Raw genomic sequence first — 26,910 nt, 5'->3', positions numbered from 1 at the left:
TTGAGGTATCCCTGGGCTACCAACCCCCTCTTTTCCCTGCACAGGAGTCGGAAGTGGCAGTTCCCTCCGTGCAGGATCATCTCGACCGGTGTCGTCAGGTCTGGGAGATCACCAGGACTGCGCTGCTCCGGGCATCGGAGCGCGCCAGTCGGGGAGCTGACCGACGCCGGATCCCTGCGCCGACGTACCACCCTGGGCAGAGGGTATGGTTGTCCGCCAAGGATCTTCCACTTCGATCCTCGGCCAGGAAGCTTGACCCCCGGTTCGTCTGCCCTTTTGAGATCTAGAAGGTGCTCAGTCCCGCGGCGGTGAGTCTTAAGCTTCCTGCGTCCATGCGCATTCATCCCGTTTTCCATGTGTCCCGGGTTAAACCTGTCTCTCTCAGTCCCCTGATGCCTCCTGCTCCAGATCCGCCTCCTCCCGAGATGGTGGACGGACACCCTCAGTGGAAGGTCCGTCAGCTCATGGACGTCCGACGGCGGGGACGGGGGTTCCAGTACCTGGTGGACTGGGAGGGATACGGTCCGGAGGAACAGGGCTGGGTCTCCCGCCAGCTCATCATGGATCCCGCCCTGATCACCGACTTCCATCGGTCCCATCCGGGCAAGCCGAGGCCGGGTGGCTCCCGTGGAGGGGGGGGTACTGTGAGGATTGGTCCGATTCCGCACGCTTCAAGGTACCAATTACCTTCGCGCACCTGAAGTGAGTTCTAATCAGCTCGGTGGAGCCCTTTATATACTCTGGTGTTCCTAACGTTCTGTGTCGGGTCGTTTTGGATTACCACTGGCTGCTGCTTGTTCCCTCCCGTGTTGTACCTCGTCTGTTTTTCTCCAGGACGTCTATGGAAGTCGCCGCTGTTGCTTTTCTCTGTCATCCGTTGGATCTGTGCCTCGTTGCCCGCTTTGCGCAATTGCGCCTTGGTGAGTTTGGAACGTACTTTTTGGATACTCTGTTTTTCTTCGCATCTTCCTGACTCTGGACCTTTCTGTTTTTGTGTGTTTGGGTAACACTGAAGATTTGCCGTTTTTGTTTGTACTGGACTCAGCTAAACTTGTGTGTTGGTAACACTGAAGATTAAGTCACTTGTGTTTATACTGGACTCAGCTAAGGAGGACTGGACTGCCTTGTATTCCGTTGGCTTGTTTGTTGACAACTCTCTCTCTCTCCGTTCCTCCCCGAGTTGGATCTTCGAGTAGCTGCAGAGCCGCAGAGTCAGAGGCGCAACGCCACTGTGCCGTCTCTGCACCGAGACGAGCTGCAGAACCACACGCTACTCTGCCAAGAACATTCCCCACTTGTGCTTTTTGTTATTTCTTCTATTCCCTGTTATTTTGGAAATAAATATGCCCTGGTTTTTGGCTAACTCTGAACTACCTGTCTGTGCCGTGCTGTTGGGGTTGGTAACAAACCATAACAACATATTTTTTTTAAATAGTAAACAGTTAAAATTATATGGCTTTAAACATGATGTATCATTTCATCTCTTAAAGGGGAACTCCACTTTTTTTGGAAATTAGCTTATTTAACATCTTCCCTGGAGTTAGACAAGAAGATGCATACCTTTTTTGTCTCTGTGCGTGCATTTTAGCTTTGGGAATAGACGCTCCGTTAGCATAGCTTAGCTTCATCACTGGAAGTGAGGCAGGACAGTAGCCTTACAGTGCCTTACAGTGTATTGCAAGGTCTGACATTGACCAAACTTGATATGCATGACCTTGGTGGGCTCTAGGTCAACTCCTGAAAAGGGGGTCAATGTCAGACTTTGCAATCAAAAGTTAGGGGGCTAATAACCCTTGCCATAATTTCAGTGCGCCCCCTAACTTTTGATTGCAAGGTCTGACATTGACCCCCTTTTCAGGAGTTGACCTAGAGCCCACCAAGGTCATGCATATCAAGTTTGGTCAATGTCAGACCTTGCAATACACTGTAAGGCACTGTAAGGCTACTGTCCTGCCTCACTTCCAGTGATGAAGCTAAGCTATGCTAACGGAGCGTCTATTCCCAAAGCTAAAATGCACGCACAGAGACAAAAAAGGTATGCATCTTCTTGTCTAACTCCAGGGAAGATGTTAAATAAGCTAATTTCCAAAAAAAGTGGAGTTCCCCTTTAAGCCCAGTGAGTGTCAAAATCCTTAGGAAGCCACAAGGGTTAAAGGTGTTCTTGACACAGCCATAAAAATAGTCAACTATATAAAATCTTGTCCACTCAACACTAGGCTGTTTGCATCTCTCTGCAATGAAATTGACTCTGAGCATGAAGGCCTGCTGTTCCATACTGAGGTTCAGTGGCTTTGAGCTGCGGGATGAGGTGCGCTTGTTTCTGGCGGAGAATGCTCCCCAGCTCGCTGCCCACCTCTCCGATCCTGGCTGGATAACAAGGCTAGCCTATCTGTCTGGCATATTTGATAAAATGAATGGACTTAATCTCTCACTACAGGGTGAAAATACAAGCGTCCTGTCGCTCAATGACAAAATACTATCGCTCATGAGGAAACTCAAGCATTGGATTGGACGGGTAGAAATGGGCAGGATTGATATATGTTTCCAGAGCTGGATGAGTTTATGGAGGAAAATTAACTCAGTGTGAACACAATGAAGATGTCCTTAACCAGTCACCTCAAAGCCCTTCTTGAACGATTTAAAAAGTATTTCCCAGAGGAAACAGCACCAGAACAGCATGACTGGATAAGATCCCCATTCACAGTAACAACAGCATCACACCTGCCATCCGACCTGGAGGACGCGCTTGTTGAACTGTCAAGCGACCGAACCTTAAAGACGGAGTTTCAGTCCAAGCCGCTGGCTGAGTTCTGGATATCCGTTGAGGGGGAATACGCACAGCTATCCAATGCCGCAATGGATGTATTGTCGCCATTTGGATCGACATACCTATGCGAAAAAACATTCTCTGCACTGACCTATATAAAAAACAAGTACAGATCACGTCTGAATGTGGAGGATGATCTCAGAGTCGCTGTCTCCCAAATCAAGCCCAGACTGGACTCTTTGTGCTCCAAGCAAGCTCATCCATCTCATTAGGTGAGTTGAACATTAGCGGCGCCTATACTAAATTAAACGCGCTATATGTATTAATTTGATGGTTGTTTGATTATTGTGTTATTTTGTGTAGTTATTGTGCGTGTTAAAAGCATCCAATGCTTATTAGTGCGTAACGTTTGCATGTTTCAACCACCTCCTATATAATATAATGGCTGTGAGCAGGGGGGAAACGGTCAGAACCATAACATCGTTGTTATACTTTCTCATTCTCATTCAGGTGTGAGGCAGGCGTCCATAAACGCACCACAGGAGAGGAGGAGTGACAGAGACTGCGTGACAGCATGGCATCACACTTTGTTAGTGACATGTCCACGCAATAAATATGCAGCATGATGAATGATAAAATAATATTGAATCTGTGACAATCAGTCTGCAGTCTGAGTGATAATAATCTCTTTATATATATAGCAAACTACTGTGATGCTTTTAAATAGTTCATTTTCTGAAGTACATAGGCCTACACGTTTTGCATCTATATGTAGGGCCTATATTCATTTCATGGTTGTTTGGTTATTGTGTTGTTTTTGTTATTGTGTGTAGTTATTGTGTATGTTAATAGCACAACATTTACATTTACATTTAGTCATTTAGCTGACGCTTTTATCCAAAGCGACTTACAAGTTCTGTACGACAAGTCATCAGGAAGGGAATCATCTGAGTAACAATGTTCATCAAAGTGTTGAGTGCTACAGTGTAGGTTAGTTTATTAGGACAAGTGCATGACAGTAAGGTTAGTTAGCGTTAGATATCTTTATTTTTTATTTTTTGTTTTTTCAGATAATGGTTGCAGAAGTGCGTCTTTAGTCGACCGCGAAAGATTGGACAGGTTTCGGCTGTCCTAACTGGGGTGGGTAGTTCATTCCACCATTGTGGGGCAAGGACTGAGAATAGGCGGCTTCTCCTTGATGACCCTCCCGGAGCTCGGATAGGAGTAGGTCTGAGGCGGCCAGAAGATGCAGAGCGTAGGGGTCTTGAGGGTGTGTAGTTGGAGACCATTGACCGGAGGTAGGCGGGAGTGGTTCTAAGAAGGTCCCTACGAAGTGGGGTGACATGGGCCGACTTCGGTAGGTTTGAGATCAGGCGGGCCGCTAGAGCACACCCAAAAAGAGGTGCAGACTGACAGAACGTACTGAAAACGATAAAGAAGGCTGCGGTTACACTAGGGCCATTTTCGTTTAGTTTCATTCGCTTTTCAGAACGCTGCGTATTGGCAGGCAAGTAAGAGTTAAGTTAGACGTTGTTTTGTCTCGTCTACGATATACATGTAGTACAATGCCAAAGCAGTAGGCGGCGATGTAGTTCAAACATGAAGGCCATTTCCAACCAATCAGAAAGGTTGAATGAGTCACTCCACATCCTGCTCAAAATACCTTGCAACAGCCATTTAGCCACATAGCATTTATTTTTCAGCAAGAAATAAAGTGCAATAAACAAAAACGGATACATTCACTGTGTGTTCTGCCTCATTTGTTGATGATTTGTTGATGAAACAAAACTAACATCAACACAATTGACCACCAGGAGCGGAGTTTAGTCTCACAAAAATATCGCAGATTTTGTTAGCTTACGTGCTAACGTGATTGGGATATGCCAGTATAACAGTATAGCATTGTGGCTAGCAGCGTGGTAACGTTAATGCTAGCAGAATGAATGGATGTAAACGTTATTTAACAAAAGGGAATGCAGACTGTTGAAGCTTGGACTGGGCTGCTTATAACAATAACTTGACAACACGTTGGTAGCCGCAGCTAACAGGGTCTGAAAGTAACGTTAGCTAGGTAGCTAACCTAGCCAGCCAGCACCAAACTGATGATATCAGACATTGATATCAGGAGCTATCAGTAGCTAGATAACATTAGACAACGCCTCATGTATTAAACAAAAGTGAATAGATGACTGGGCCATTTTGTTTAATGCTTGTTATGTTGAAAGAGGAGCTCTGAACTGCTCATGCAGTTGACTCTTGCGTGGTAAGGGTTTGTTGACATGACATGGGTGGGTCCAGGGCCGCCTGGGAGAAATGCTAGACCCTGTGCGAGATTTAAACGCGAGCCCCCACCCCCCCCCCCCCCCCCCACCCCCCCCCAAAAGGTAAAAAAAATGAAAATAAAAAAATTATATAATTTTTTTTTTTTTTTTATACAGTCAACATATTCGTAAATAATAGCGCTGCCCGAGGCTGGGCATGATACAGTCAACATATAGCAAGAGAGAGAGCTCCCGTTCTACAGTCAATATACAGTGTACAGAGAGAGAGACACATTGGAAAGAAATTGAAATGCTATTTGGCCCTAAACAGAGAGTACACAGTGGCAGAATACCTGAGCACTGTGACTGAAGATCCTTGACTAGGTACAGACTCAGCGAGCACAGCCTAGCCATCGAGAAAGGCCGCCATAGGCAGACTGTGTGTGTTAGAAAGAGAGAGAGAGAGAGAGAGAGAGCATGTGTGTTAGAGAGAGAGCATGTATGAGAGAGATAAGCAAAGATGACCCCCTAAAGGATATTCAACTTTTAATGAAAGAACAAAACAGAAGGAAAAGATAACTTCACAAAGGCAACATGAATATACATAGATCCAAAAGGACAAAGATCAACACTTAAATCCAAAGAGAAGAGGGTCTATACCAGAGAAAACAAAGCAGCAAGGAGCCAATGGCCGACAGCTAAAGGCTAGCCAGGTAGGCTACTGACACCAGGCCACACACAGCTTTGGCCAACGGCCCAACGCTACCCAAGCTACACAAACGACCAAGACAATGAATTCACACACAGCACATGTCGTATCTCCAAATGTTGTGAAGTAACATATGTTTTGCCTGGAAAAAAACATCGTTATTAACAAAACATTCGGGAGGGGAAGGAAGGAAGAGTGGGGTAATGTCATGATTTTCATTAATCTTACCTGCACCAAGGAACGCAGGGCGAAAGGCCGCAACACAGGTCTCCACGTTGACGAAAGGCCTCTCGCTGGCGGGACAAAAATAACCCCCTGCTATTCTCACGGCTAATGTCAATGGTCGTAGCACAAGCTAACAGCTAACTCAAGGCTAACTGATAGCATCAAACGAACGTTCCCAGCCGAGCGCAGCCGGCAGCTAACGTCGTAGCTAAACAGCTAACTGGCTAACAGTTAGCTCAACCAGGCTATCGCTAACCATTAGCTAACGCAGAAGCAAGCTATGCGGCTACATACAGGTGCTGACACCAGGTCACACACCGTTAGCTACTAGTAGTACTACAACAGCTAGTCGGCCAGTTTAGCTCCAGAGAGAGAGAGAGAGAGAGAGAGAGATGTCCACGGCGGGAATAGAATAGAGTTAATAGAATAGGTTAAAAACTCACCAAACGTCCAAGAGGATGGAGACAACCGCGTGGAGTTGACGAAGTTCATCTGCCAAACGACCATCCTCTTCATCTTGGCTGTATGCACTGTCTCTAGGTTAGCTAACGCTAGTTAGCCTTTAGCTAAGCTAGCTACTAGCCGACATCATCATGGCTATACCATGACAAGGCTCCGGCCATTTGTCCCGCTAGCGAGAGGCCTTTCGTCAACGTTCCTTGGTGACCGACCGACTGATAATGACCGACCTCTTTCTTCGTCTTGGATGGCATAACTAAGCATAATAGTCAAAAGCTGCACGCGCGAAATAGTCAAACGCAGCTGACTCACGCCGGCGTACTACACATGATGTAAGTAAAACCACTCCCTTCGTTGAAACCAATAGTATGTCTGCTGCAGAACCCCAGAGGCTGAGCTCCAATAGTGAGTATGTCTGCAGACCCAGGAACAAGTCAGACACATTCTACAAACGTGTCTAATGTGAAATATATAAGCATATAAGCAAAACTAGATTTTAGGTCTGTGATGAAAAAGGGCCTCGCGGGAAGGGGGGCCTCGCAAAAAAAAAAAAAAAAAAAAAAAAAAAAAAATTTTTTTTTTTTTTGCGAGGCCCCCCTTCCCGCGAGGCCCTGTGCGACCGCACTGCTCGCACACCCCCTGAGGCGGCCCTGGGTGGGTCTGGGAGGGGGAGAATTTGGCGTCGGTCTCTACTGCGCATGGGCATTGGGCAGAACGGCTCCGTATCCGGCTCGCGCAGATTACATGGCACCATTGTCGGCAAGTTTTGGCAAGTTTCCAAAACGAAAACACCTTTTCAGCCTTGCCACTAGGACAACGCGTTTTCCTGCCAAAACGGCGTTTCTTTTTAACTTGGACATGCAAACGTAATAATTCAGCAACAAAAACGTTGCTGTTTTCCCCAGTGTAACCATGGCCTCATTTGTCTCCTCTTTGCTGTTTATTGTCACCAATGTTTTGGTGTTTGCCTTCTTCAGGTGAAACTTGTTAATAGTGAAACTGTTAATAGCCTCCAATGCTTATTAGTGCGCGTGACGTTTGCGCGTTTCAACCACCTCCGCTCCTATCCCAAAGCAGACGGAAGGGGAGCGACGGCAACACAAAAAAAAGTCACTCGCCACTTAAAAAACATTAAAAGCATGCATTTACACATTCTAAAATGTGACTATACGATTTTATATTAACTTAATAAATAAACAAAAACGAAAAATCTACTTATTTCAACGAACATTTAAAACTAAATAACAGATTATGCACATAAAACGCTGAAAACAACCGAAGCAACAATAGTATTTTAATGAGGCTATTATTATTATCATTATTATTTTGCTAAAAGTTAGCCCTCTCATAAATAGCACATATAAATGAATAACTAACTTAGTTAATTAATAACTAACAAATAGCATGCTAATCATATACGTAGGTTATTGATCAATTCATGTATTGATAAATAAATGTATATTACAAATGATTGATACACCAGTAGAAGTCATGTTTTTTCCTCATTGTGACCTTGCTGTATCGCCTGTCTGCTGAAAAAAATAGGATTGAAGTGATATTTGCCTTAAAAAATCGGTTGCCTGGCAAAAGAATTCCTGACGATGTGCATTGGGTTGCGGCTCTCTGACGCTTTATTTTGTGGGTCGTGGCCTGAAAAGTTTGGGAACCCCTGCCCTAGATGTTCAAATAGACGGCGTCAAGACTTGCTGTCTCCTAGACACCGGGTCCGAAGTGACCACCATGACGGAAACACACTTCAAGCAGCAGTTTAAGAGAGAGAGGCTGTCCTCCACCACTTGGGTCACCCTGATGGCCGCTAACGGCCTAGAGATACCACTGGTTGGGCGCCTCTTCGCAGACGTGGAATGTCTGGGGATGAAGTTTCCCGGAAAGTGTGTGTTCGTAGTGAGGGATGACCCCCACAGCAGCTCGGCGGGGAACAAGGTCCCTGGCCTTCTGGGGATGAATATACTCAGTGGAGTATACGCCCTCTTCGCCGGAGTAGATGGGATACGCCAGACGGGCCGCCACCGTTCCGACACCGGATGAATATACTCAGTGGAGTATACGCCCTCTTCGCCGGAGTAGATGGAATACGCCAGACGGGCCGCCATCGTTCCGACACCGGAAGCACAACGTCGTCGCTGCAGTCGCCCAAGAGGAGCAGGGTTGCAACGCCCTGGGAAAAATGGGATACGTGAAGGTGGCCGGCAGAGACCCGGTATTCGTTCCCCCACACAGTGAGGTGATCGTCCAAGGTCGCTGTGGGACTTTGGCGAGGATACAACGCCTAGTTGTACCCACTCCGAGTGCCAACCTACTGCCCGGCCTACTAGTGGCCAATGTAGTGACCCACGCCATGAATGGGAGAGTACCCGTGCGGCTGTTAAACCCTACCGATACAGCTATCGTGCTCCTGCCCCGGTCCAGACTGGCGTAACTATACCGACCTCGTCAAGTGCTACCTAAGGAGAGGGTGATCGTAGAGGAAGTCGCCGGAGGATTGAGGGTGACTGTGATTGGCGCCGGGGACAACACGGGCCCCGACACCTCAGACGGGAAGACCAGACGATTATCGGTACCCATACAAGCGAACCTCCAGGACCTCAACCAGGGGCAAGTGAACCGACTGAATCAGGTATTGGAGAAACACAAGGCTGTGTTCTCCGTGGACGACGGAGATTATGGTTACACCACCACGATCACCCACTACATCCCCACTGGAGACGCACCCCCCATCAAACAGAGGCACCGTAGGATACCTCCCCACATCTTCCAAGAGGTGAAACAACACGTGCAAGATCTGGTGGCTCAGGGCATTCTGGTGGAGAGCTGTAGCCCATGGGCGTCACCGGCGGTGATAGTGATCAAGAAGGACGGCTACTACCGTCGACTGAACAATGCGACGCACCAAGATGCTTACCCTCTACCCCGAATAGAGGAGTCCCTAGACGCCCTCGGACAGGCTAAGGTATTTTCGTCACTCGACCTCACGGCCGGCTACTTCCAAGTGGCGGTGAAAGAGGAAGATCAGGAAAAGACTGCCGTCACTACGCCCTTCAGCCTTTACCAGTGGACCCGCATGCCATTCGGGCTGTGTAATGCGCCGGCAACGTTCCAGCGATTGATGACACTTTGGCAAACATGGGACCATAGACCTGATGAGGCGAAGTTACTTCTGGATAGGGATGGCAGCGGAGGTGAACGGCTGGGTGCAACAGTGTAAACGGTGTGCGCTAGCCCGGGACGTGTTCTCTAAGTCACAGGCCCCTATGACCTGCACCACCGCGCCCATGGAAATCCTAGCTATGGACTTTACCGTCCTGGAGATGTCGACGGGCGGCTACGAGAATGTCCTGGTGCTGACATGTTCACCCGATTCACTATCGCCATCCCGACCAAAGATCAGACCGCCAAGACCACCGCCGCCGCACTCATCCGACATTGGTTCGTGTACTATGGCTGTCCCGCTCGACTTCATGCCGACCAGGGTCGGAACTTTGAATCTAGTGTCATCAAAGAACTCTGTAGACTTTATGGGATTTCCAAGAGCCGTACCACTCCTTACCACCCACAGGGAAACGGCCAATGCGAGCGATTTAACCAGACCATGCATGATATGTTGCGTAGTTTACCCGCGGACAAGAAGAGGAACTGGAAGGAACACCTGCCCGAACTTGTACTTACGTACAACTGTCATGTTCATTCCTCGACGGGGTACGCCCCCTTCTACCTGCTCTTTGGGAGGGATGCAAGGATGCCCAGGGACGTACTGGGTGGCAAGGACGCCTTGGACGACGATGTGGAGAATTTGGACGAGTGGGTCCAGGGACACCACGAGCGGCTGAAGGCCGCTGCAGAAGCCGCGGGAGCCACGGCTAAACATGCGTCTCAGGGATGCAAACGGATCTACGACAGAAAGTCCAGAGGCACGCTGGTAAGGGCCGGAGACTGGGTTCTGTTGAGGAACCATCGACCCAGAGGTCGGAATAAGATCCAAGACAAGTGGGAACCTACCCCTTATCTGGTGTTTGCACAGAACCAAGAAGGGATGCCTGTCTTCACAGTCCGGCCATAGGGGGGGGGGGGGTCCGGAGAAGACTGTCCATTGGGACCAACTCAAGGCTTGTACCTTTCCCAGTTCCGACAGGGAAGGGCGTGCGCGCTGCGCGGGTCCCCCGGAGGACTTATGAACGTTCACAGAGCTCTTACGAGTCTGACGAGGCACCCGTCATTTATCTCCCTCGGGAACCGTTTCCCCAAGTACGCACTCCACCTAGGTCCCCTTGTGTTGTTACTGGGACCATGCCTGACGCTGGGGAAGGGGTGGGTTCGGACTCACAGGGTGAAGACGAAGTAGACAGGGGAGGGGAAGCCGATCCAGGCGAACTGCCTGTAGTCCAAGAGGACGAGCCTGCTGCCGACAACCTGTCGGTGGGTACGGACGATTCAGACACGGGGTCTGAAGGAGGGGAGGTCGGACCACTCCGGCCACAGAGGAGTACTAGGGGTTGTTTGCCCGCCAGGTATCGTCACGACTATGTACAAAAAGGTGTGTTTTGTGAACAGTGTTTGCATGCCTTAGCCAAGCGAGTGTCGGGCTCCGAATAAGATTGGAGTCGGAGTTAACTGTGTGAACATGGGTTGTGCAACATTGTCTTTCTGAGGACTGTGTAAGCGTATGCGATGTCTGATTTAATAACTCTGCTATACGGGGGGTTGTGTAACTTGCCTTGGGACTTGGCAAGTTTAAAGAAGGGGGAAATGTAGACATGTGAATGTGTCTGACTGTGTTCATTGTAACTGTGTCAATGACCCGTTTGCTCTTGGGCCCGGCGGGGCATCGTGGAGGACTAACACTAGGGGGAGCTGGTTGGCGTTGGTCTGGTAGTCGGTAGAGAGATGCGAAGAGGACCGGTATGCAGGAGGAGCCACATGTGCGGGGTCTCTTCGGCGTTATCCACGGAAGCGAGTGGACGTGTTGGCCACGAGCATTCTACTTGTTGAAACGCGTGAAATACCAATTATGCACCGGAGCAGAAGAAGTAACGCTGTAAGCTTATCCATATCAAGTATAGTGATTAGGGTACGCAAAATCAGGTTGGTCTTCTGGGAGGCGGTCCCCAATCGATCTCCTGTCTGTGTGTGGGCTGGTTCCTGCAGCCCCGTCTGTGTCTTCTTCCAGTATCTACAGCGAGGGTCTTCATGTGACTTTTTTGATGACTGGACAGTTTTAACACTAATCTTTTTCTAATCTGTACCTTAAATGTAAGAAGTTACATATTTATTCAGCATTTACCCAATGTGGAGTTTGTCTATATTTTAATACCAGATTTCCTATATTAAGTATCACAAGCCTGCTTTTTCCCAGACTAAATTTATAGTTCTAAGGTTTAGGTTTTAGCAAGCTTTACAACCAGAGTGAACTAGCATTATTACTTAAATATCCAGTTTGACATTCTAAATGATATTCAAATATTCTTTGATCTAATACCTCAGATAGATTAATATGATATAGTTATTATTCCAATATTGTTTTTCATTCTAATCTAGTATAATGTAATTGCATTTGTCTTTAGCAAGTCTGTGACCTCTGGTCTCTGTTAGCCCAGCTGTCTCTGCTACTATCTGCTCACAGTAAGGTGTGACCTTTAATCTTTGTTCTGGTGCTGAGTATAACTTTTCAGTTCCTTTGTTTCTAGTGGGGTATTTTTGCATACAGTCTTTAGTCACGAGTGGGGGTTGAGTGGCTGTCTGTGACACCAGTATCAGCTCCTTACTTTAGCACTGAAAATCCATTTTACTGTTGAAAGGTACACCTGGCTTTTACATTATGGTTCTCTAATTATTCACACATATTAGTTATGAAATACACAGTCAATGTTACCACACCAGCGGCAGGAGGATTCGGGCCAGAGGGATTCTACTGGACATTCACAACATTGCTATCGACTACCTGCCGACCGCCAGACCAGCCCCTTCTAAGTATCACAGGTGACAGGTTGTGGTGGATTTCCCAAGCAAAATGTATACATGTACAGGGCTGTCGTCCGCTACAGAGTCGTTGGTGAACAAGGGTAACATTGCATCATACATTTCTAATCCAAGAGGTGTCTTCAACCCCCGCCTGGAGAGGAAGGGGTGGAGGGGACACAGATTGGATCAGCACATAGTTGTAAAAACGGGCGATACTCAGCCTTTTTCTCTGTCTCTCTGCAAAGATAAACACATAGTAGAGGCTTGGGGGACAGAGTAAATTATCATATCAAAGGGCCCAAGATCCTGTTGGCAAGTTAAAGATAGATTCTGAACCATATGATGTTGATTTATAGCCGGCTATAGGGAACCAGCCTCAATAGAACAATCAGGAACAGGAAGAAACACCCGCCAGGCGGAGTGGAAATACCCACCTACCCCCCTCTCTCTAAGGGTGGGGGAGAATAACACCTCCAACAGACGGTGGCCAGGTGGCTTCAAGATGACTCAAAGAATGACACACATTTACCCTCACGTATAGTCTTGTTAATCTTAAACAATCAATAGAGAAACACTTGTTTAGACACATTTCTGCCAAGCGGGCAAACTTAACTTCAGAAATATATATTTTAACTAGGAACAAACACTGAAGAATCTTCTAACCAGCAATACACAGTCAGGCTATTAAGAGCCAACCTATGCCTTTAGAAGGGCATTTCCGTCAGGCTATTAAGAGCCAACCTATGCCTTAATAAGGACATATCCTGGTAGATAAGCTAAAAAAGGCTGCTACCAAGTTTCACCCAATCAAAAGTGTGGGTGGGCTAAAAACGGCCGCCACACTGGTCCTCCAATTGGAAGCTCTCTCTCTCATAGAAAGGTCCGCCCTTCCTGACGTAATGCTGGGGGAGGAGTTAGTCTTTAAAGTGAGCGGTTCAGAGACAGAGAGGAACAGAACAACAAACAACACACCCAGGAGCTTGCTTTTTTCCCCTACTGGACTAAAAGGACGGCGATGCGTTGAGACGAGCACCATCGAACCAACGAGGAGACGAGACGAGAGAGATGCTTTTAATTGTAGTGAATTTAGTCTGAAACACCAGCTGAGGGCACAGTCTCATGTTTGGATGTTTCATTGCATTGTTTTTCATTCAAATCTTTTGTTATTAACTTTGGGATCCCATTAAAACCGGATCCTTACAATAACTTTCTCTCTGACTCCTTTTTCCAACCGCCGTCTCTTTGTCGTTGCTTTAAACCACTTAGCTGGTTTTTGAAAATACATAGGGCTTTTAAGGTATAATACACAACGCAGAGCAGGCCGGTTCTGATTCATCAGAACTGAATATAGCCCCTTTGTGACTTCAAGGTTCTCTGGACCTTTTTACGGCCAAATAACTACAGCCAAATAACTCCAGACAATTGCTATGCGGGGCTAACCAGCACTCAGACTATAGACTCTCATTCAAGGGCGAGTCGAGTAAAGGTACATTTTGCGCCTACAGCGCTGCGGAGTATTAACTATTTATTTCGTAGCATGCTCGGACGGAGTGAAGGGGCTGTCCCGTTTTGGGCCACTACGTTCCCGAGCCACGACAGGGCGCTCCAACAGGGTTTATTATTTTGGTAATGCCGGCTTAGCTCTAGTGACTATAATTTCTAAAGTGTGGGCCCCACTTAGGTTTGGTTTATTTTGAGTGTATTGTGTTACCAGTGTTTGCAGACTGGGAGGTGTGAGTACAGTACAGTAGCACAGTTGTGCACTAAAATATGATTGTGTCGCCAAAGGGCGAAGGTTTACCATTAACGTAGCCTGTGTATGTGTTTGGCTACTGCTGTGTTGCCCTTAAAGGGGACGTTCACATTAAGGTGGACTTGTGATGTGCTGTTCTATTGCCATGTCCACATGCAATTCCAACAGTAAATGGAGAGACTGATAATTGGATCCACGGTGTTGTGTGTATTTACTTCAACTAAGAAAGTACTTACTTCAGTGAAATACTTGTGATAAATTTACCAGCACATGTAAAGGGGTTCTGCATTAACACAATCTCTCAACAGCGGAGCAAGAAGGTAATATTTGGGGAAGACTGTTTTGATCACTACTTTCACCGGGTGTGAGGGGGTACGCCGCTTATTAGACGGGATGCAGTTGTAAAGGGGGGTTACAGGGTACTGATGAGTATTTGTCCTTATAAAATTCTGCATGACTACTGTACCTGTCCCTAGGTTAGTAAATCCTAATGCCCTGCTTACTGCATCCCTACCCCTTACGCCTAGCAACGCGGCCACTACAGTTGGGGGTTCGGTGGGACTTAGCTCCTCCGTGTCCCTGCTATCCGGTGTTTGTATAATCTCACCCTCACTAAGCGGAGGTTATCCACCCCGCTACATATAGTATAGTATTGTATAGTAGTGTACATAAGACCCAGTGCCTCATCCGTAGCTTAACACCGTATTGCACTATCGCAGGACCTTAGCATGTCTTTTACCATGCATTTTTTTACTTTATGTACATTATACCTGTTATGTCTTATTCTTATTACTTGTATTATTGCACAATCGCTGCGGGCATGACCACCCGCATTTCACTGTAAATATCCTAACCCAACCCCCTCCAATGTACAGTCATTTACCTAGTATGGTTTTGTCAATAGTCCAATGTACAATTTTGCTTGTTTGTACAGTGTCCCCCCCCCCCCCCTCAATGTACAGTTTTGCTTGTTTATACAGTGTTTCTCCCCCCCCCAACCACCTCCAATGTAAATTACCCAGTATGTTTGTCAATATCCCAGTGTACCCAACCCCCACACAACCCCACCCAACCCCACACAACCCCACCCAACCTCCTCCAATGTACAGTTTCTACGTCAAATGTATATACTCCCTTTTCTTGACTCCTTCTGTATCACAAACAGTACTGTATTTGCAAATCTGGTATGTCATAAATGTATAGATGTAGCAGTACTGACTATCTGTATGTCATGTATGTCCTGATTAATTGAAAATGGGGGACCCTGATGTAAACAAGACGAAAGTCTTTCTCTGGTCTGCATCCCCTTAACAATTGTGTGTATTGAGCTGTACTGTATTGTACCCATTCTGCAATCTGTTAATAAAGTTTTCAATCAATCAAACTGTATGCCTTGTATGCCGTGACAAATCAAACTCTTGACTTTACTTGACACAGTAGAATAATGTATACACACAGTTAAACAATGTATACAACACAATTAAACAATATATCAGTTAAATAATGCCAACTGGCCACACGTATAAATAACTGGGTGCAAAAGTACAATCCACAAAAGTGGATATGTCACTACTTCTATACTTACTCACGCTCTTAATTACGCAGGTTTTACACTCTGGTTACAAACAGTCACAGGGACTCAATGAAAATGCCTGTGATTACCCATTATGGCATGCAACACAAAGCCCTGCTGACGCACGGTAATTGTTGCCACGGCCCCTAAAGGACCCCTCTAATGGACCACCATGTGAACCGAGCCAGCAGGCGAGGGGAAGGCGGGGGAAACACACTACAAACTAAAATAACCTACCTACCAGTATTCATTTCGTCAGCTATTCTTAGTCGTGTCTCAAATACTTTTTCGTTTTCATCATATTTAGTCACCTTTATCTATTTTTCGTTTAGTCATTAACATTGGGATGGGAGAAAATCGGAGGAAAATGGAGGGGGAAAAAGATCAATAAAAACAAAAACAAAAAAAATTAAATAATTCACCCACGGAACGATGTGTCAGGGATAAGGGTTCCCCACGGACAATTATGTTTGTTACTTTCCTGTCGGCAAACAAGTTTCTGTTAGCTAGCAAGTAGCAAGTAAACAGTGTTGACGTTGAAGTTGATGTTGAATAAACGTTTAGCAAGATTTTATTTTGCAAAAAAAATTTTGTGGTGTCGTTTTTAGTCACGACATTGCATGAATAATTTCGTCACGTTAGAGTCACATGATCTCCATTAACGTGACGTCTCGTCTCGTTTTCGTCAGGGGGAAAAGCTTCGTTGACGACCATATTTAGTCATCATTTGTGTTGACTAAATTAACACTGCTACCTACCACAATAAGATTCAAGAATCAAGATTCAAGATGTTTATTTGCAGTGATGGGCAAGCTACTTGGAAAATGTAGCAAGCTACACTACAAGTTACTCTCGATTAAATATAGCTCAACTACAATGGAAGCTATCCCCAGAAAAATGTAGCAAGCTACACTACAAGAACATGGCAAAAATAGCTAGCTACATCGGCACTACTTTTTTTTTTTTTTTAACTTCGTGATCAAGTTTCCACCAAACAAATAGGCAGGAAAAAAATTCTCAGTTTGATTGTTTATTATAAAACTGAAACAAGCCCTCGGTCTGGCTTTTTGTGTCATCCTTTTAACATGAACTTGTATTATGTACAAAATCCAGGAAGGCACGTTTAGCTGGGTGCAGCCTCTACTGTCAGGATGGAGGTAGGTGAGTTCCAATTGTTGTAGGCAATCACAGAGACGGAGAAGGTATACTCTTGACCAGGTTCGACTTTAATAGTAAAGAACACAAAGAGTAATACTAGGATACTATGCCAAGGCAAGGGAACGAGAGAATTAGATAATGGAGCTTAGTGGTGGTCCAGAACAGGAACCGCCCGCGTTATCTCCGAACGCCTATAGTGAAGACCTGACAAATGACAAGCAGAGGAAAGGAATGTTATATAGCCACCAAATACCAACATTCCACACACACCCCTGTGACAGCCAATCAGAGCCAACCCCTAATTGACAGCACTAAATGACAGGGAAAACAAGTGACAGTAAACAAGTGACAGATGACAGAGAAGGTGGGAGGTTCCCGACCGTAGTCAAGAACCAGAATCGTAACAGTACCCTCCCCCGACGAACGGCACCAGACGTTCACCTGGGGGCCTCGGGATTCAGCCGCCGGAAATCATCGATCAGGCTGGGATCTAAAATATCCCTTTGAGGCACCCAAGAACGCTCTTCTATCCCATACCCCTGCCAATCCACCAAGAACTGAAACCCCCTACCCCTCCGCCTACAATCCAGTATCCTCTGCACTGTGTAAATGGGCTGACCACCCATAAACCGAGGCGGAGGAACCGTAGGCAGTGGCGGGGCCAAGGGCGATGAGAGGAACGGCTTCAACAGGGACACATGAAACGTCGGATGAACCCTCATAGAACTCGGAAGCCGTAGCCTGTAAGCCACAGGATTCACCCGACGTACCACCTTAAAGGGTCCTATAAAGCGAGGAGCCAGCTTCCTGGATTCCACCCGGAGAGGGAGATCCCGGGTGGAAAGCCAAACCCGCTGCCCAGGACGGTAAACCGGAGCCGGACGACGCTTGCGGTTAGCCTGCCGCTGGGTACTAACCGAAACCTTCTGCAGCGCCGCCCGGACTTGCTTCCACGTCCTGCGGCAGCGAGCCACATGTGCCTGGGCCGAGGGCACCTCCGCCTCCTGCTCCTGCTCGGGAAACAAAGGAGGTTGAAAACCATACTGACACTGAAAGGGAGACATACCGGTAGAGGAGGAGAGGAGGGTATTATGCGCATACTCAGCCCATGCCAACATCCTACTCCGTAACATCTCAAGACCCCCTCCAGGTCCTGGTTGACGCGCTCCGTCTGCCCGTTCGACTGCGGATGAAACCCAGACGAAAGGCTGACGGAGGCGCCGAGACCGGCGGCAAACGCCTTCCAGAACCTGGAAGCAAACTGAGGACCCCGGTCCGACACGATATCCACCGGAAGCCCGTGGACCCGAAAGACATGCTGTATCACCAGATCAGCAGTCTCCCGGGCCGATGGAAGCTTGGGGAGAGGAACAAAATGAGCCGCCTTCGAGAACCGGTCCACCACCACCAAAATGGCGGTGAACCCGTCCGAAAGGGGGAGGTCAGAAATAAAGTCCAGGGATATGTGCGACCAGGGCCGTTTAGGAATAGGAAGTGGCCGGAGGAGACCTGCCAGTGCACGGCGAGAGGTCTTACTGCGCGCGCACATCGGGCAGGCCGCCACAAAGGAACGCGTATCCCCCTCCACTGTCAGCCACCAGAACCTCCTACGGATAAATTCCAGGGTCCTGGTGGCCCCACGGTGGCTGGTGAGGGATGAAGCATGTGCCCACTGCAGCAAACGTGAGCATGCCGCCTTGGGCACATACGACCGCCCCGGAGGGCCCCCGCCAGGATCGGGCTCCCGCGTCAGCGCCGACCTTACCACCTTATCTATGCCCCAAGACACGGGTGCCAAAATCAAGGCCGGTGGAATAATGGGATGGGGCTGCTCCTCCCGGCCAGGAAGATCAAACTGGCGCGATAACGCGTCGGGTTTGATATTCTTGGACCCGGGTCTATAGGAGATGGTAAATCGAAAGGCGTTTAGCCCCTTGGATGTAAGCCAAGTTCTTATGATCGGTCCAAACAATGAAAGGATGTGCCGCCCCTTCCAACCAATGTCTCCATTCCTCCAGTGCCAATTTGATAGCCAACAACTCCTGATTACCCATGTCGTAGTTGCGCTCGGCTGATGACAGACGGCGAGAAAAAAAAGCACACGAGTGCACTTTCCCATCCTTTAAGCACCTCTGAGAGAGCACCCCCCCCCCACAGCGATGTCAGAGGCATCCACCTCCACAATGAACGGAACCTCTGCATCGTGGCGGATCAATACAGGAGCGGATGTAAACCGACGCTTGAGATCGCAGAAGGCCGACTCTGCCCTAGGCGACCATTCAAAGCCAGGGAGAGAGGCCTTAGTAAGAGCTGTTAACGGATTGGCTAAGGTGCTAAAGTTGCGAATAAAGCGCCTGTAAAAATTTGCAAAGCCCAAAAACCGTTGTAACCCCTTGAGCGACGAAGGCCGTGGCCAGTCCAAGACTGCACTCACCTTGGCCGAATCCATGCGTAGATCACCCTTCGTCAACACAAAGCCCAGGAAGGAAATGGTATCACTGTGAAACACACACTTCTCAGCCTTAACGAATAGTTGATGCTTGAGGAGACGGTCTAGCACCTCCCGAACATGCAGTTGGCGTTGCACCATATTGCGAGAAAAAATTAGGATATCATCTAGGTAAACAAACACCGACACCCCAATCAAGTCTCGCAGCACGTCGTTAACCAGGGCTTGGAAGACTGCCGGAGCATTAGCCAAACCAAAGGGCATGACCAAATACTCATAGTGACCATTGGTTGTATTAAATGCAGTCTTCCACTCGTCTCCTTCTCTAATCCTGACCAGATTGTATGCATTACGTAAGTCAAGTTTAGAAAAGACCTGTGCCCCACTCAAAGGCCGTGTCCATGAGAGGTAAAGGATATCGGTTCTTGATGGAAACGTCATTCAATCCCCTATAATCAATGCACGGGCGCTGATCCCCATCTTTTTTGTCAACAAAGAAGAAACCAGCGCCGGCCGGGGATGTGGAAGGACGTATGTGCCCCGCAAGCAATGCCTCCTCAATGTAGGTGTTCATGGCCAAGGTCTCGGGGCGTGAGAGAGAGAACATTCGCCCGCGAGGCGGGGAGGTACCGGGTAGAAGATTAATGGGACAGTCGTATGATCTATGAGGCGGTAGTGCTTTAGCACGCGTCTTGCTAAAAACGTCCGCCAGGTCCCAATAGATCTCAGGAACCCCTATCAAATCGGGATTAGAGGGTGGAACAGAATCTGCGACGCTCCCCACCACCCTGGAGAGAGAAGAAGGAGAAAAAAGAGAAGAGGGGAAGGGAGACAAGGGAGTGGACAAACTCTCGCCGACGACCGACTTCACGTCGACCTCCGTTGAGAGCTTGCCCGTGCTCCAATTAATATTCCGTACACATGAAGACAACCAGGGATGACCCAACACCATAACAGAATAGGGGGAGACAATAACAAATAATTGAACCCACTCCCACTCCCCACCCGCCACCCGGATGTGCATAGGAACAGTACGTTGTGTGACGCTCCCACTGCCCAGGGGCTGACCGTCCAGGGCGTAGACAGGAATGGGAACCCCCAACTCTTCTACCGGGATTCCCCATTCTCTCACCAACCCCAAGTGAATGAAATTGCCCGCTGCCCCTGAGTCAATGAGAGCCTTCGTTCCCCTAACGTTACCCCCACAGTTAACCGCCACCTCCAGAAATGTACGTGAGTCAGATGGTAGTGCTGGGGTGAGCCCACCTGCTGGCGCCCTCTCGAGGCCCGGCGGAGCACCTCCCCTTCCCGACTGGCGCCGAGTTGAGCCAGCCTGTTCCCGACAGCTGCCGAAACGATGACCGGTGCGGCCGCACCGGAAGCAGCGTCGCTCCTCGATGAAGCGCCGCCGCTCGTCGTCTGAGAGCGGCAGCGCCCCAAGCTGCATGGATTCATCACCCAGTGGCCCACTCGTGTAATGCGGGAAGATGTCAACAACGGGAGGAGAAAGGACACGTACCTGGGTAGTATCTTCACGCTCCCTCTCTCTCTCCCGATGTCGGTTGTCCATCCGTATGGCGGTGTTGATGAGCGTTTCCAGCTGCTCAGGGATCTCACGCACGGAGAACTCGTCTCGCATCCGTGCGGAGAGTCCCTTGAGAAATAGGACCACACAAGGAATTTCCGGCCAAGCCGCCTCCCGAGCCACGATCCGAAATTCTATGGCGTATTCTGAGACCGTGCGGGAGCCCTGCCGGCAAGCGAGAAGCCGCCCACCGGCCTCGAAGACCGAGAGTACTCGGGAAGTGTCGAATACCCTTCTCAACTCCCTGGTGAAGTCGTCCACACAGTCGCAGAGAGGCGAACCGCTCTCTAATTCGGCCGTAGCCCAGGAGAGTGCTTGACCGGTGAGGAGGGTGATAATATATGCGACTTGTGCTCTGGAAGAGGGGAATGAGCGTGGCTGCAGCTGGAACACGAGTGAGCACTGGGTGATGAACTCCCTGCATCCCTCCGGTGCTCCCGCGTAGCGGCCTGGTGCGGGTAGCCGTGGCTCCTGGTTCCGATCCTGGTGCCCAAGAGCTCCCCGACTCTCCTCGGTGTTGAACGTGGTGTTGAACGCCGCCTCTCCTGCCGCCGTCTCACCCACCGTCGTCCTTACCCCCGCCACCTCGACTTGTGCCTGCCGGGCTGTGCTGAGCACCGACTGCGCCGTCTCTTGCGACGCGCTGACGATCCCGCCCAGCCGAACCAACTCGGCGCTGACCAGATGTTGGTGTTCCTCCATGCGCTCCTGTGCACTCTTCTGTGCCTGGAGCATCTCCATGATTGCCTCCATGGAACTCTGATGGTCAGGTCTTCTGTCAGGATGGAGGTAGGTGAGTTCCAATTGTTGTAGACAATCACAGAGACGGAGAAGGTATACTCTTGACCAGCTTCGACTTTAATAGTAAAGAACACAAAGAGTAATACTAGGATACTATGCCAAGGCAAGGGAACGAGAGAATTAGATAATGGAGCTTAGTGGTGGTCCAGAACAGGAACCGCCCGCGTTATCTCCGAACGCCTATAGTGAAGACCTGACAAATGACAAGCAGAGGAAAGGAATGTTATATAGCCACCAAATACCAACATTCCACACACACCCCCGTGACAGCCAATCAGAGCCAACCCCTAATTGACAGCACTAAATGACAGGGAAAACAAGTGACAGTAAACAAGTGACAGATGACAGAGAAGGTGGGAGGTTCCCGACCGTAGTCAAGAACCAGAATCGTAACACTCTACAAAAGAAAAGAAAGAGACCATTTGGTTTTATTAGTTTTTATAGTATAGTTTGTTGATTACTTTTGATGCAGTAATGGTCTTTTTCTTTTCTATTCTATCTTTATGTATTATTTATCCCTAAACTCTGCATCTTCTGAAACCTGCCCACTTTATCAACCAAAAACACACGTCTTCAATATCTGAATTGTAACTGTTTTACTTCATTTTACTAGTATTATGCTACCATGTATATACTACTACCAACTATGCTAATATGTCTATACTACTACAGTATGTACTCAGAGTATAACACTCAAGCTTGACACTGACAAACAATACTACTTATCCTTGGCTGCTAGATATGTACCACTCCTGCTGACTTGTTGTACACAATTTGTAAGTTGCTTTGAATGAAAGTGTCAGCTAAATGACCAAATGTATTTAAATATGTAACTCACAAAACATTCCATGGCCCCAAACTCATGTGGGGACCCCCCCTGGGGGTCCTGTCCCACAGGTTGAGAACCACTGCTTTTCCCTCTTTTTTTCTTTTCTCCACCCCCATAATATTGTTCATTTTCTGCCTACAGTGAAACATCATCATGATAGCAGCTATCTGTTAGTTAAAGCTGTTGACAAAAAGTGTACTGACTTGTGTGCTGTTTGGGAACAGTTGATTTTCATCAGCTCACCTGAATGTGTTCTCAAGTTAGTGCTGGACGTGTTGAGAGCAGCATATGTTTTAGCTGTTTTTTCAGTCAAACTCATAAATGTGTCCCAGATAGGGCCATGGAGAGGCATTGTTGTTATTGACATCATCATCTTCATCAATGCCATCGAACCCCTCTGCCATTTCGCGTGGACTGGTTCATGTAATCCGTTAAATTGCATTCATTCAGTACGTCTGTGTTTTGATTTTCACTTCCTGCTTTGCGGCTGGAGTCCCGCCCTATCCTGCCTCTGATTGGCCTACCCGTAATGTTTTGGCCTACCATACCCAATCGTGAGTCGTCATACTCATATCTAAACCAACCAACCAATCATAGTGGGTTTTTTACGGGGAGTTTTTTTTTCTCCTCACAAATCTTCTAGTCTAGACTGTTTCTCCCGAAAGTAGCGTGTAACGTTTCTCGTCGCTACGTCACTACTTCGTTCTATAAATAGCTCCGCTACAGAGACCGCTACCCTGGTTAAAAAGTAGCGACGCTACCAGCACGCTACTGAGAATTGTAGTTAAGCTATGTAGCGTCGCTACTTGTAGCTAGCTACTGCCCATCACTGTTTATTTGTCACATACATACCAGGGCATACAGTGAAATGCGGGTGGTCATGCATGTGCAATAATACAATAATAAAATAGACATAAAAAAAAAACAGGTAATAAGAAGACATAAGATGTGCATGATAAAAATAGACATGCTAAATTCCCGAGAAGGCACTACTATACAATATACAATTTTAACTCTGTCATTATGCTATACTTACTATATCTAAACTAACCTACCAGAGCTAAAAACAATTACAGGACAGTGTAACAGGAAAGGGACAACGTGGGGAGACAGCCTATGGGGAAAGTAATAAACAAAAGAAAAGGTATAAATGCCGCTGCCCCCATGGGGTATTGAGCTCAACCAACACAGTGCCGTTGGTCCAACAAAATACACAAAACATCAACCAACTGTGGTATTCATTCTGTGTCTGTGTGAAAAGGTAACAGTCCTCTGTTGGTTCTGGCCATGTCCGGTCCAAACACTAATGGAGAGGAGACCTCTATCAGTGACCTGCTGTTTTCAGTTACATGCAGGTCTAACAAGAGGCAAACCTATCTGTGTTAGGAGCTGGTTTACATGCAGGTCTAACAAGAGGCAAACCTATCTGTGTTAGGAGCTGGTTTACAGGAAGGCTCAAATGCACAACACGGGAGACAGAGGAAAGTGCAACCCCCGAAGGGCGTTTAATAATACGTTGCAAAAAAGATAACGCGTGTGTGTGTTCTCAAGTCCTCTATGGCCAACTGAGAGGAGCAAAGCGGGCTGCTGGAGGCCAAAAGAGATGCTTTAAGGACTACACCAGGGACCTCCTAAAGTGTGCAAGCATCAACACCATGCAGCTTGAAACTCTGGCACTCCGTTGTGGACAGCGACTCCCACATAGTCTAGCAACGTTCAAGACAGGGGAGGGACGAATTGGAAATACGAAATTGGGATGGGAGAAAAAAATAGAAAAATGGGGAGAAAAAGTGGATAAAAAAAAGAAACTCTGGCACTCGACAGATCAGCCTGGCAAGTCACTTGTGCCACTGCAGTTTCCCAAATACACCAAACCAACCAAGACCGAGGATCTGAGAGGCGCACACAACAAGCTGTGGGGATAACGGAGACAGGGACGGGGTACGTTTTCCACTGAGAAACAAGGTGAAGCGCACGAAAAAAACACAAGGTAAAAACGCAGGGAAAACACAAGACGTCAAAAATCATTGCAACATATTTCCCCATTGCCCATTTCTAAATCGTCTCGTTTAAAATAAATAAAGCATGAACATGTGCATGGTGTACTTTTCTGTGCGTATTCATCCACAATCTATATAGCTCAACATGAAAATATTCGCAATTAATCGTAATTTTATTTAATTACTTACAATAATGTTAGTGATAGAAGGGAACTCATTTTGGGGCGGAGCCAGGCGTTCATGGAGTGAGACGTGTTTCACGAGAGCTCCCTTCTATCGTGCAAAATACACTTTTCTCCCCATTAGTCTTTATTTTATTTTTATTTGTTATTGGTCTGCTTGTTGAGTCGTCAAGTTTCAACTACTTTCGTCGACTTTTTTCAACTTTCTGCGATGTCGGTGGAGACCAGATCCATGAGCACTCCAGCCGGCAAACTGCCACCGGGTCTACACTCGCCGTCGCCCGGAATCAGTGAGATAAGTGAAGCTGTTCTCTCGGTCATGACCAAACTCCATGCAGACTTTGAGGTACGCTTCGCTGAAACACAAAGAAAAGTGCAGGCGGAATTTTTTGATACCCTTCATCGAGAGATGACAGAGGAAATTAGGTTGGCGGTCGACTCGTTGAGAGAGAAGATGGAGTCGCTACATGCTGCCTCCACGGCTAATGCTAACGAACTAGCTACGCTAACGACAGAGGCCTCACTATAGGGCGAGAGGCTGGCGTGTCTGGAGAGCTCCCTGCTGGCTAGGCAGGCTGAAGTTGCCAAACTACAGTCGGTAATTGTGGAAATGCAGTCCCGGGAGAGACGCTACTGTGAGGATTCGCCTGTCCCTGGACCTTTTTTCCCTGTCTACTCTCATCAACAGCCCCCACCCTTGCGAGGACTTTTCCCTGTCTCCTACTCTTCACCAGCCCCCACCCTTGCGAGGACTTTTCCCTGTCTCCTACTCTTCACCAGCCCCCACCCTTGCAAGGACTTTTCCCTGTCTCCTACTCTTCACCAGCCCCCACCCTTGCAAGGACTTTTCCCTGTCTCCTACTCTTCACCAGCCCCCCACCTTTGGACATTCTTGTTCCTCTACCTTCACGCACCTGTTGGGAGTTTGCGATCAGCTCGGGAGAGTACTTAAGTTGCAGACTCCCCTCCAGTCCTTGTGGGGTCGTTCTGTGTTCTGTACGCTGGTTCTGTACGTTACCATCTACTGCCGTTTCCTGGAGTGGGACACCGCCTTCGCTCTCTAATTCTCTACGGGAGGACTCCAGTGTTCCCACTCCAGACGTCAACCCGGCTCGCCATCGCTCCCTATTCCACGGGGGGATGGCGTGTTCTCCCTCGGACCCCGGCTCGCCATCGCTCCCTATTCCACGGGGGGATGGCGTGTTCTTCCTCAGACCCCGGCTCGCCATCGCTCCCTATTCCACGGGGGGATGGCGTGTTCTCCCTCGGACCCCGGCTCGCCATCGCTCCCTATTCCACGGAGGGATGGCGTGTTCTCCCTCGGACCCCGGCTCGCCATCGCTCCCTATTCCACGGGGGGATGGCGTGTTCTCGCCCCGGTCCCCTGGGACCCCCTGTGTTCTGCGCTGCCCGTCTGCAGCATCCGAGGAGGAGGAGGAGGAGGATTCCTTTCAGAGCAGCAGGGCCCTACTCTGTGTAGGGACGGAAGAGGATCCCCGTGCCCGGCCTCCGCCGTTGGATTCCTGTCCCCGTCCCCAGCCCCTCTCTCCGGGTCTCTGTCCCTGTCTCCAGCCCACCTCTCCGGGCCTCTGTCCCTGTCCCCCTCTCCTGTGCCCCTAGTCCCTTAGCCTGTTCGCCTGTTAAAGGCACAGTGCCGCAGTTTTCATATTTCATGGACTCTAGTGTTTTTTGTGTTCTCCCTTAAAGGGACTTTGCCGCTTTTTGTTATATAATAAATATTGCCCTGTTTTGGCTACTCTCATACCTGTCTTGTGTTGTGCTATTGGGGTCGGTTTCAAACCATAACAGCTACAACATCAGGATTGTTGGTGTACCGGTGGGCAGTGAGGGAGGTCGTCTCTCGGAGACCATGCCGGAATTGTTGCAGAAAATACTGGGGAAAGATGTCCTCCCCAGCCCACCCGTATGCGAGTCGGCCTACAGAGCGGGCAAGACCAGTCCTGGAGTGAACAAAGAGCCGAGGCCCATCATTGTCAAGCTAAACAGGCTACAACAGAGGGAGCTCATCATGCGGTCGGCCCGTGCCAGAAGGGGTAAACTAGGTCTCGGCGATCACAAAGTGGCCATTTTCGAAGACTTTACGCCGGAGGTTCAAGCACAGAGAGGCGAATACAAAGTGGTCATGGCCAGGCTATGGAAACTGGGCCTGAGGCCTACGCTAT

This window comes from Notolepis coatsorum (assembly GCF_963971535.1).
Source record: "Notolepis coatsorum genome assembly, chromosome: 11".
NCBI lineage: Eukaryota > Metazoa > Chordata > Actinopteri > Aulopiformes > Paralepididae > Notolepis > Notolepis coatsorum.
Note: the sequence above shows the minus strand (reverse complement) of the source record.